Source organism: Ceratotherium simum, chromosome 23 (assembly GCF_057802395.1).
Source record: "Ceratotherium simum simum isolate JZ-2026a chromosome 23, ASM5780239v1, whole genome shotgun sequence".
In the NCBI taxonomy this organism is placed as follows: Eukaryota; Metazoa; Chordata; class Mammalia; order Perissodactyla; family Rhinocerotidae; genus Ceratotherium; species Ceratotherium simum.
The window spans coordinates 382,989-395,498 of NC_141922.1; the positions used below are offsets into that span (position 1 = coordinate 382,989).

Here is a 12,510-nt window from a genome sequence, read left to right on the forward strand (position 1 = left end):
TCCTCTCCTTTTCCATTCTTACTGGTTTAATTTTGTTTTTTAAACATGTAGACCATTCACATGCTTCCAAAAGACAAAAGTATACAAAAGGTATATTCCTAGAATGGCCACTCCTCGCAGACCTTCTCCCAGCCCCACACCCACCTCTTGCGGGTAGGTTTCCTGGTTGATCTCGTGAGTGTCTGTCTGTAGGACCCACTGGATCCTGCCTCTTGGGTCACATAGCTCGTCCTCCTTTGCAACTTCCTGGTCGTGTGTGTACCAGGCTTGGTCCAGCCAGTCTCATGTTGGACATTTAGGCAGCTTCCAGGATTCTGCAGTGAAGAGACTTGTGCTCGTGTAATTTGTGTTGTTGAAAGTGTGTCTTCAGGTGAACCCGGGCAAAGGGTTGCTGGCTTGGAGGTGTTGTCCACCATGTGCCCTCTGTGGTGTCCTGCGTGCTGCGCCTGTCTGCCCACAGCCTCTGCAGGCCACTGCTCAGGCCTCCATGTGGTGCCTGGGGCCAGGGGTCCCATATGGCTGGGGTTGTATGTCTGATGCCAGGGGAAATGGCACGTCTTCCATATGTGACTGACTTTGTGAATTGTCTGTTCTTACCTTTTACCCATTTTTCTATAGTATTTTTTGGTTTTTCTTCCTCAAATTTATATATTAAGAACATGAGCCCTTTATCTGTAATTTGTATTGCAAATATTTAATATTTTCAGCAAATGTATCCAAAAAGCCAAAATCTTTTTTACTTTGCAATTTATTGATCTTTTCTTTTAGTGCATCTAGATTTTCAGTCACCATTAGAAAGTTTTTCCCTTCACCCAGGTTAGGGGCAAAGCACAAAGCTTTCTTATGGTGCTGGTATAGTTTGGTTTTTGTGTTCAGATCCCAGATCCACTGGAGTTTATTCCTATGTGTGATGAGGGATGGGTCTGACTTTTTCATTTTCTGAATGCTATGGAGTGGTCCCAGCACCATGTATTAAAGGCTGCCTATACCCTGGTCTGAGATGTCTGTCCTAGGTTTGCATAAGGAACTCGGTCTGCTTCTGCCCTTCTGGTGATCCCACTGACCTCTGTGCACGTGCCCAGCCACACCCTGACTTACCAGGGCTGCGCAGTGCATCTGTCTGCTGCTCTCTGCCAGCTCTCCTCATGCTGACTCTCCCTACGGTTCATGTGCCGTCATGGGGCACAGGCAGCACCTGGCAGAACACCAGCAGCCAGCTTGTCTTCCCACAACACCCATGCCACTGTGTTCAAAGTTTTCCTCTTACGGACAGTGCCGCAGAGGGCCCTGCAGGTGGTCAGGCCACAGAGCACCTGTGTGTATGATCCTGTACCTGTGGGCGTGGCTGTGCCTCATACTGAGGGCTCCGTGGCAGTTGCAGGGTTGGTGCCTCAAGCCTGCAAAGATGCCAGATGCTCTCCGGAGTGTTCTGCCTGTTCCTCTCACACAGCGTGCCTGCTCCACCAGAGTTTTCGTTTTGGTCAGTGGTCAGTCTGTGGTTTTAGTGTCCATGCCTGATACCTGGGAGATTGAGCGTCTGTGTGTTAGTGGCTCCTCATTTTCCTCCTCTAGGGCTTATCTCGTCCTTTTTCTCTGTTGAATCATTTGTCTTCACCTCTCTGATTGCTGGACTTGCCTGTGTATTCTGGATAGCAGTCCTGTGTTGATTACAAACGTGGAATATTTTGTCTTGGTTTGTGCTCACATTTTCGTGTTGGTTCTGATCTTTGATGAGCAGACGTGTTAAGCTCTGGCGTAGTCTGTCTCACCATCTTTTCTCTGTGCTTTTGTGTCTTAGTCAAGACCTCTTCTGCTAACTGAGCTCGTGAAGCCCTTGTGAACGCTCTGAGGCTTTGCCTTCCGCATGCGTCACTGTGCGCCTGCCAGGGCACTCTTCCACGTGGCAGGCGGTCGCCTCCCCAGTTTGCGATGCCATCTCTCCCCCGAGGGTGCGGATCTGCGAGGGGCTCTCTGTGCTGTCCAGGCGTCCATGCTTGAGCTCACTGCCTTCCTCGGCCTCCTCCCAGGTCTTGATACCTACCCCTCCAGTCCTTTTCAGAAACGCCTCAGCTCTCATTGGTCGTTTGTTCTTCTGTATGGCGTTCATCTGCCCCTTACTCAGAAAAGATGTCCTGTTGGCATTCTGACTGGTGGTGTGTTGAGATTACAGGCTAATTCTGGGAGAAACGCCAGCTGGCCGGCTGTGGGGAAGCTAGTGCTCTGGCCCCTGATGGAGGCCTCCTCCTTGGGGCTGTCAGGTCCATCATTCACCCCGTGGAGATCGTGTGCCCTGGTTGCATGTTCCCAGGACCATGCCTTGCTATTGTCTTGCTCCTGTGACACCGTCTCTTGTCCTCGGTCTCACTCTCTCACGTCCTTTCCCTGAGGTCTTAATGCCTCTGTCATCCTCGGTGCTCAGAGCGCTGGTCTTGCCAGGTGCGGAAAGTGATTGTGCTGCTCTGGGTTGTCCAGTTGCTTCTCTGTCTCCTTTGGGAGTGATGGTAAAACCAGAGTTTCTGTGGTTTCTTGGCTCTGATAGTGCACCGAGGTGTGAGAAGCATCAGCTCTGCTGTCGCTCTTAGGGAAGGACTGTGGCTGCCCTGGTCGTGGCTGAGAACCCCAGTCTGTTTGTCAGTCTCACTGCGGTGTTGTGCCAACCCCGTGCCTGACCATCCCCCTCACCGCATCCCCCACCCCCGTCGCTCCGGGACATCGTGAGAGGAGTTGCTGATGCCGCTGGGCAGGCTCAGGAAGGCACAGGTGCAAGTGTCCTGGGGCTCTGAGTTGCAACTGAGATGGTTTGTTGGGGATCGCTTGGGCCAAGGCCGGGAGGAGAAGGCCGGGAGGGCAGTGCCCAGCTGGCGGAGGGTGTGCATGCTTCTCCCTGTGCCCACGGGCCGCAGGTGGCCAAGCAGGCTCAGGCTAGACCTCTAGGTCCAGAAGGAAGAAAGGACGTCACGGTCAGTCCAGCGGTCTCTGCCAAAGCCTACGGCAGCACGTAGACATCGGCAGAACAGACGAGGCCCGTGGGTTGTGGAGCACCACGCTGGGTGTCTCCTCTGTCGTGCTTCATGACCAGTTTTCAGTAGGTACCAGCTTCCTGTTTCCTGAAACATGGAAACTTCTCTGTGTGCTGAGCACCACCCGGCTGTGGGCAGGGCCGTGTGCGTGCTGCCTTCACCTTCCCAGGCAGTGCTCATGGCTCTGCCCAAGGTTCCGCACATGCCACCCTCCTGCCCTTTTGGGGGATGACCAAGCCCAGGCCCCAAGTTAGGAACTGGGGCATGGCACCAAGCAGAGTCCCCCAGTTGGAGGGAGCAGAGGGGATTGCCCTCTGGGCAGGGCTGTTGGGGAGGGAGACTCAGCATCGCATGGCTGTCCTGGCAGGAGGAGGGCAGATGGCAGATGCTCGCAGGGGCAGTGAGGCCGGTGGTGCGAGAAGGGTGCAGAGGGCCCATGAGGGCCCCACTGCTTCTTCCGTGGGGACTTTGTGGGCTCTCCACCGGTCCTGAGGTTTTGCTGTTAGGCTGCTGTCTCCGTGGATGAATCCGTGCAGTGGGGAGAATGGGTGTGGTGTCTGCTGGGGTCTGGGACTTGGAGTCTTTATGGTCACACCAGCTGCCTTTAGGGAGTAGGAGAAGGACAAGACAGCAGCCGTGCAAAAGGATGTTGTCCAGGGAACACTGTGGCCTGTCAGATGATGGGGTGATGGGAATTCAGGACAGAGGAGGACAGACTGTTCATGTAAAATCTAAGGAGAAGTGAGGTCTCTGTCAAACACTGACATTCCGTAGAAGGGTGGAAGAGACCATGAGGGCCCTGCTGGCCCCATAAACCACGAACTTTGCAGGCAAGAAGGGGGCAAAGAGAAGAGCAGGGGCTGCCAGGGGCACTGAGGCAGGCATGCGCGTATCTGGGGCTGATGCTGAGGAGGGTCCACGGCCCGGAAGGGACCCTGGTGTGGGGGTGGCCAGCGGGGGCAGCCATGGGCTCAGCATTTGCCAACGCCCCAGCACCCACTCAGGCCGTGGCCAACTCAGACTGGAGGCCAGATGTCATTCCTGCCCCATCAGCCTCTGGAGCACATGCTCCATTCCTGGACAGCAGCCGTCCTTCAGGAAGTGTTGGACCTCTGCTCCCCTAGCCTCCTCTCTGCTTCTCGTGGCAAGCGCCCCACCCCACTGCCCCTGTACCTGCTGGGCTCCCCTCCAATGGCAATCCTTTTTTTAATCGAGATATAATTCACATAGCAAAAACTCACCCTTAAAAGTGTACAGTCAGTATTTTTAGTACATTCACAAGGTTGTACAAAAATGTCCAGAACATTTTTAGCACCCCACAAAGAAACCCCTTTCCCTTAGCAGCCACTCCCTTCCCCCTCCCCCAGCCCCTGGCAACCTCTCATCTACTTTCTCTCTGTGGATTTTTCTGTTCTGGACCATTTAAATAAACAGAATCACAAAATAGATGGTCTTTTGTGACCAGCTTTTTTCACTCAGCATAATGTTTTCATGGTTCATCCATGTTGTAGCCTATGTCAGGGCTTCCTTTTTATGGCTGAATGGTATTCCATTGTGTGGGTATACCACATTTTGTTTATCCGTTCATCAGGTATCAGACACTTGGGTTGTTTCCACTTTTTGGCTGTTATAAATAATGCTGCTGTGAACATTCATGTACGAGTTTCTGCGTGGATACGTGTTTCCATTTCTCTTGGGTATTTACCTAGATGCGGAATTGCTGTGTCAGATGGTAACTCTATGTTTAACTTCTGGAGGAAATGCCAAACTCTTTTCTAAAGTAGATGTACCGTTTTACATTCCCACCAGCAGTACATAAGGGTTCCAATTTCTCCACATCCTCTCCAACACTTGTTGTTATGGTTTTTAAAAAATTATGATTATAGCCATACTAGCAGGTGTGACATGGTCTTCCATGTGGTTTGATTTGCGTTTCCCTGATGACTAGTGATGTTGAGCACCTTTTTATGTGCTTTTTGGCTCTTTGTATATTTTCTTTGGAGAAATGTGTATTCAGGTTTTTTTGCCCATTATTTAATTGCGTTATTTGTCTTTTTATTATTGAGTTGTAAGAGTTCTTTATATATTCTGGATACAAGTCCCTTATCAGCTATATGATTTGCAAATATGTTCTCCCATTCAGTGGTTGTCTTTTCACTTTCTTTTTTTTTATTGAAGTATAGTTGACATACAATATTATATTAGTTTCAGGTGTACCACATAGTGATTCAACATTTATATACATTACGAAATGATCACCACAACGTCTAGTAACCATCTGTTGTGGTGCAAAGTTATTACAATATTACTGACTAAATTCCCTATGCTGTACATTACATCCCCATGACTTACTTATTTTTTAATTGGAAGTATGTACCTCTTAATCCCCTTCACCTATTTCTCCCATTCCCCATCCCCCTCCCCTGTGGTGACCACCAGTTTGTTCTATGTACCTGTGAGTTTGTTTCTGTTTTGTTTTGTTTTTTAGATTCCACATATAAATAAAATCATACGATATTTGTCTTTCTCTGTCTGACTTATTTCAGTTAGCATAATACTCTCCAGGTCCATCCATGTTGTTGCAGATGGTAAGATTTCATTCTTTTTTGTGGTTGAATTACACTCTGTTGTATATATACCACATCTTCTTTATCAGTTCATCTATCGGTGGACACTTAGGTTGCTTCCATACCTTGGCTATCGTAAATAAAGCTGCAGTGAATGTAAGGGTGCATTTGTCTCTTCAAGTTAGTGTTTTTGTGTTCTTTGGGTAAATACCCAGAAGTAGAATTGCTGGATCATATGGTAGTTCTATTTTTAATTTTTTGAGGTACCGACATACTGTTTTCTATAGTGGCTGCACCAATTTACATTCCCACCAACAGTGCACAAAGGGTTCCCTTTTCTCCACATTCTCACCAACGCTTGTTATTTCTTGTCTTTTTGATAATAGCCATTCTAACAGGTGTGAGCTGATGTCTCATTGTGGTTTTGATTTGTATTTCCCTGATAGTTAGTGATATTGAGCATCTTTTCGTGTGTCTGTTGGCCATCCGTATGTCTTCTTTGGAAAAGTGTCTGTTCAGGTCCTCTGCCCATTTTTTTAATCCGATTGCTTGTTTTTTTGATAGTGAGTTGTATGAGTTCTTTATATATTTTGGGTATTAACCCCTTATTGGATATATGATTTGCGAGTATTTTCTCCCATTCAGTAGGTTGTCTTTTCATTTTGATGATGGCTTCCTTTGCTGTGCAGAAGCTTTTAGTTTGATGTAGTCCCACTTGTTTATTTTTGCTTTTGTTGCCTTTGCCTGAGGAGATAGATCCAAAAACATATTGCTAATAGTGATGTCAAAGAGCTCACTGTCGGGCCGGCCCTGTGGTGTAGCGGTTAAGTGCGTGCGTTCCGCTGCTGATGGCCCGGGTTCAGATCCCAGGCGCGCACCAACGCACCGCTTGTTGGGCCATGCTGTGGCGGCGTCCCACATAAAGTGGAGGAAGATTGGCATGGATGTTAAGTCAGGGCCCATCTTCCTCAGCAAAAAGAGGAGGATTGGCATGGGTGTGAGCTCAGGGCTGATCTTCCTCACACACAAAAAAAAGAGAGAGCTTATTGCCTATGTTTTCTTCTAGAAGTTTTATGGTTTCAGGTCTTTTCACTTTCTTAGAGCACAGAATTTTTAAATTTTGATCAAATCCAATTTGTCTATTTTTCTTTTGTTGCTTGTGCTTTTGGTGTCAAATCTAGGAATCCATGGCAATATCCAAGGTCATGGAGATTTACCCCTGTGTTTTCTTCTAAGAGTTTTATAGTTTTAGCTCTTACATATTTAGGCCTTGATCTCTCTTGAGTTAACTTTTGTATATGGTATGAGGTAGGGGTCCAGCTTCATTCTTTTGCATGTGGATCTCCAGCTGTCCCAGCACCATTTGTTGAAGAGTCTGTCCTTTCTCCAGTGAATGGCCGTGCACCCTTGTTGTAAGAATCTGGAAGGCAAAAAATGCATTTGGTCACGCTTGTGTCCCTCTCACCTGGTAAGTTGCCTGGCATGTACTTGACACTCATTAAGTTCGTTCAGGAAGTATTTATTTGAACAGATCATTGTCTGCAAGTAAACGTCTCCAAGAATTGGGGAAAACAGGAAGGTCTCTTTATGTTGACTTTAGTATACACCACACCCAGCAGACGGAAGAGCTGGGGCCAGGATGGCTGCAGACCAGTCTGCAGCCCTCAGGTGTCGCCCCACCGCCTCAGTCTGAGCCTGGGAAATGGCCGTCATCTTATATCCTTCCACCAGTATCACCAAATGACTTATTTTTTCCTTCCCAAGTCGTTTTAAATACTGTTGCCAAATACGTCTTTCTCAGTCTCGGCTCCGATGGTGTCCGTGGGCTGCTGCCATCTGTCTGTCACTTGTAGTGTCCCAACCCCTCCTCCCAGCAGCAGAGCCCCCAGGGCAGTTTCAGCAGTTTCTCTGCTACACACCTTGTTGCCAAGTGTCCTTGCACTGTGCAGTCCCCACTGACTGAGTGCCGGGCATGGACAGCACTGACCCCAGAGATGAGGTGCGTCTTCTCCCATCTGCACAAAGTCCGCTCTCCCGACCTGCCCAGTGGGAGTCTGGGTGGAGGAGCTGACCGCCAGCCCACCCCAGCTCTGCTCAATCCCCGCCTTGCTCTGCGCAGCGTCCCCAGGCTCCCCATCCTACATGCATTCTCTGTTTCTTAGTTTCTCGAGAGTCTTGGTTCAATGCCATACCCCAGGAGGTACCCAGAACATTCTTCTGAAAAAGTGGGGGTCCTGCCCACGCACACACAGGAGCACGCTAAAAAGGGAGCAAACACTATTCTTTGTTCAGAGAGACTTATAACCATTAAATTCATTTGAAAGTGTATTTAAAGCAAAAGTAATAATTGGTGTTGCTTCTTTAGGGCTTAGAGTGTTCAGTTCAGGGCTTTCGGGGCTTCTCTGCTCGAACAGGCCTCCTTTCGGGAGTGTCAGGACTGCGTTCTGGTCAAACCCAATGCTGTGAGCCAGGAGAGAAGAGCAGCGTGGCTGTGTGAGGAGGTGAGGTTCGGGGGGCCCATCGTGGGGCAGCTGCCTGTGGGAGGCCGTGGGTGCCTCACTTCCTTCCTGTGGGGAGCGCCAGAGGTGCAGCACATTGGCTGAGCCGTTGGTGCCCCGTCTCCCAGCCACTGGTCGCCTGCAGCCTCTCTGCCCCCGCTCAGGGGTCCATGTCCCCCCCTCCCCTCCCGTCTCCTGGCCCTTGGGGAACACACCCGACCTGCCCATGGGGCGGGCTTCTGCCCTGCCTTCCTGAAGCCTCCATCCTTGCTCCCCATAGGCCAGCCTGAGTGAGATCATGTCAGGCCTGTCCAGAACCTTTCAGTGGCTTCCCTCTTCACCCGAGCGAGACCCACAGCTCCTGCCCTGACCCGCATGCCTCTGCCTATAGGTGCCTTCTTTGGGGTCACCTGACTTTGTCCCTGCACTCCCTTTTCTTCCTGCAGTGGAGAGAGCCCTTGGTCAGCCAACCTGTCTTCTTCGAAGCCCCAGCAGATCCCTTTCCTGTTCTTTAGCCCATGCAGATCAGTGCCTCCAAGCATGGGGCTGCCACCCCTTAGGGTCCTGATGTCCGCTTGGTGAGAGAAAGGAGGCGCCCATGGGAGGGGCTCCATGGGCCGGGGCTGCCAGCTCTCCCGTGAGCAGAGCCTGGCAGGTCAGGAAGCTGACAGCGGGAGCCGTGAGCTTTACTGGACGTGCACTCCATCCCTGAGGTGGCCTGGTGAAATGACCCGACTCCCAGGTTTAGAAGTTTGCTCCATCCTCATGTCGAGAATGGGCAGCCAGCAAGCAGCCGGGTGATCCAGGCAGGAGAAGACAGGAGTTGAGGGGCTCAGTGCTGCGCCGGGAGGCAGCTCCCAGCAGGGAAGGGGGTGCACATTCAGGACGGAGTGGGGAAGCAGGGCTGGTGTCATTCCACTCAGTGTGCCTGGGCAGTTGGGAAGCCGATTTTGGCATGAGTGACAGGTCAATGGTCATGGAGGCTGGACCTGGGAGGGGCATCCTTGGGGGACAACGAGGACCCCAGGGCACACAGGGGGGCCTGCTGTGCCGCCTTCTGCAGAAACTGGCCTTGCCAAGGTCACTAGTGGTCAGAAGCCACATGTGACCTAAGGGGCCCCAGAGATGGCCACGCCCCAGCAACACTGCTGATGGGTCTGCCTCCTCCTCACCTTCCGGGACACCTCTCCTGGCCTCTGTGCCTTGTGCCATCTGGTGCCTAGAACATCTGCCCAGTCCTTCTCTTCCTTCTACAGATGACCAAAATGTGGTGGGGAGTGGTCACGGGCAGGCACAGAGCCCAGACGGCCTCCCCTGAGAGCAGCCCAGTGCGACTGCAGGTGGAGGAAGGTGGGAGGGGTGCAGCTTGCAGAGAGGTGGGCTGGTTCCCCGATTACGTCGAGTGCCTCCCTGTGCCAGGCGCTTAGGATGTCACAGTCCTGGGTTGAGACTCAGAGCAACAACGCCCAGAGAGGCAGTGATCCCCTAGAGGGGCACTCGATGGGGCTCCGGGAGCCGGCACTGTGTACCTGTCAGTCTCCTGGAGCCCGAAGGTTTCATTGATGGGAGTGTGACAGAGAGGGAGTGGAATCAGGGTGAGGGGCCAAACCGTGCACTGAGGGACTCAAGGGGAAGCCACTGTTAAGGGAATCCCCGCCACCCCTTGGGTTCTCCGTGAGGCAGTCATTAAGATGTTCACAGAGGGGAGGGGGTGAGAGAGAGAGGTGAGGCTTGGGAATGCTGATCATTTTGTGTTGTACCATGGACAGTGTGGTGGGGCCTGGAGTGGCTCCTGCAGAGGTGTTGCACCATGCTGCCCATCCTCCCGTCACAGGGTTTCCTCCAGTAGCACTTAACAGTCCTGCTACAGGAGCACAGAAGGACATGGGGCTAATCCAGGGCTAGAGGTTAAACACACAAGGAAACAAGGCGTAATGAGTAAGGCTCAGCAGGAACAGGCCCATAAAGATGCCAGTATTGGAATTATCAGACACAAAGTAGCTGTTTTTAAAGAAATAAGCTTGCACATGTGTGCAGAGAATGGGAAACCCTAAAGAATGACAACAGAGATTTGGAAAAGAACTGGCAGATTAAACACAGCCAAAGAGAGAATTAATGAAGTAGAAAGAAGAACTTGGCCGGCCCCGTGGCTTAGCGGTTGGGTACGTGCGCTCCGCTGCTGGCGGCCCACGTTTGGATCCCGGGCGCACACCGACGCACCGCTTCTCTGGCCATGCTGAGGCCGCATCCCACATACAGCAACTAGAAGGATGTGCAACTATGACATACAACTATCTACTGAGGCTTTGGGGGGAAAATAAATAAATAAAAAAATTAAAAAAAAAAAAAAAGAAGAACTGAAGAAATAATCTGGTAAGCAGCAGAAGAGACAGAAATGTGACGTATGAGCAACATGGAGGCCCAGGGGCTCCTGTGACAAGTGTGACGAACCTTCTACGGGAGTTCCAGAAAGAGGCAAGGAGTTGGGGGAGGGGTGGTATTTGAAAAGATGATGGTGGAAATTTTTCCAGAATTATTTAAAGATATCAACCCTCAGATCCAAGAGTCCCCCAAATCCTTCATTTCAATAATTAAAAATGAACCCAGGACAACAATACATTAAAAAGATCATACACCATGATCAAGTGGGATTTATACCAGAGACACAGGGATGGTTCAACATCCGCAAATCAATCAACGTGATACATCACATCAACAAAACAAAGAATAAAAACCACATGATCATCTCAATAGACGCAGAGAAGGCATTTGACAAGATACAACATCCATTTATGATAAAAACTCTCAATAAAATGGGAATAGAAGGAAAGTACCTCAACATAATAAAGGCCATATATGACAAACCCACAGCTAACATCATACTCAACGGGGAAAGACTGAAAGCCATTCCTCTGAGAAGAGGAACGAGGCAGGGCTGCCCACTCTCACCACGCCTGTTCAACATAGTACTGGAGGTTTTGGCCAGAGCAATTAGGCAAGAAAAAGGAATAAAAGGAATCCAAATAGGTAATGAAGAAGTGAAACTCTCACTATTTGCAGATGACATGATTGTATATATAGAAAACCCTAAAGAATCTGTTGGAAAACTATTAGAAACAATCAACAACTACAGCAAAGTTGCAGGGTACAAAATCAATCTACAAAAATCAGTTGCATTTCTATATGCTAATAATGAACTAACAGAAAGAGAGCTCAAAAAGATAATACCATTTACAATTGCATCAAAAAGAATAAAATACCTAGGAATAAATCTTACCAAGGAGGTGAAGGATCTATACAATGAGAACTACAAGACATTCTTGAGGGAAATCCATGATGACATAAAGAAATGGAAAGATATCCCATGCACGTGGATTGGAAGAATAAACATAGTTAAAATGTCTATATTACCTAAAGCAATCTACAGATTCAATGCAATCCCAATCAGAATCCCAATGACATTCTTCACAGAAATAGAAAAAAGAATACTAAAATTTATATGGGGCAACAAAAGACCCCGAATAGCTAAAGAAATCCTAAAGAAAAAGAACAAAGCAGGAGGCATCACAATTCCTGACTTCAAAACATACTACAAAGCAATAGTAATCAAAACAGCATGGTACTGGTACAAAAACAGACACACAGATCAATGGAACAGAATTGAAAGCCCAGAACTAAAACCACACATATACGGACAGCTAATTTTCGACAAAGGTGCTAAGAACATGCAATGGAGAAAGGAAAGTCTCTTCAATAAATGGTGTTGGGAAAACTGGACAGCCACATGCAAAAGAATGAAAGTGGACCATGTGCTATCGCCATTCACAAAAATTAACTCAAAATGGATCAAAGACCTGAAGGTGAGACCTGAAACTATAAAACTCATAGAAGAAAATATAGGCAACACACTATTTGACATTGGTTTTAAAGGAATCTTTTCGGATGACATGCCTACCCAGACTAGGGAAACTAAAGAAAAAATAAACAAGTGGGACTTTATCAGATTAAAGAGCTTTTATAAGACAAATGAAACCAGAATCAAGATGAACAAACAACCAACCAGCTGGGAGAGAATATTTGCAAAACATACATCTGACAAGGGGTTGATCTCCATAATATATAAAGAACTCACACAATTGAACAACAAAAAAACAAACAACCCGATCAAAAAATGGGCAGAGGAAATGAACAGACACTTCTCCAAGGAAGATATACAGATGGCCAATAGGCACATGAAAAGATGCTCAACATCACTAATCATCAGGGAAATGCAAATCAAAACAACACTAAGACACCACCTCACGCCTGTTAGAATGGCTATAATCACCAAGACAAAAAACAACAAATGTTGGAGAGGATGTGGAGAAACAGGAACCCTCATACACAGCTGGTGGGAATGCAAATTGGTGCAGCCTCTATGGAAAA

At 48.8% G+C, this 12,510-nt stretch overlaps 1 protein-coding gene across 8 annotated transcripts in view; it reads left to right on the forward strand.

Annotated features, from left to right (window-relative positions):
- ARHGAP39 (Rho GTPase activating protein 39) overlaps window positions 1-12,510 on the forward strand; it is a 152,630-nt gene that overhangs the window by 70,101 nt on the left and 70,019 nt on the right. The window contains exon 2 of one of the 8 annotated variants that reach the window (XM_087447140.1): window positions 7,953-8,088. The exons of the other annotated variants lie outside the window; for them this stretch is intronic. The gene's annotated coding sequence lies outside the window, so the exon portion shown is untranslated. The remainder of the gene's footprint in view (window positions 1-7,952; window positions 8,089-12,510) is intronic. 8 annotated transcript variants of the gene reach the window in all.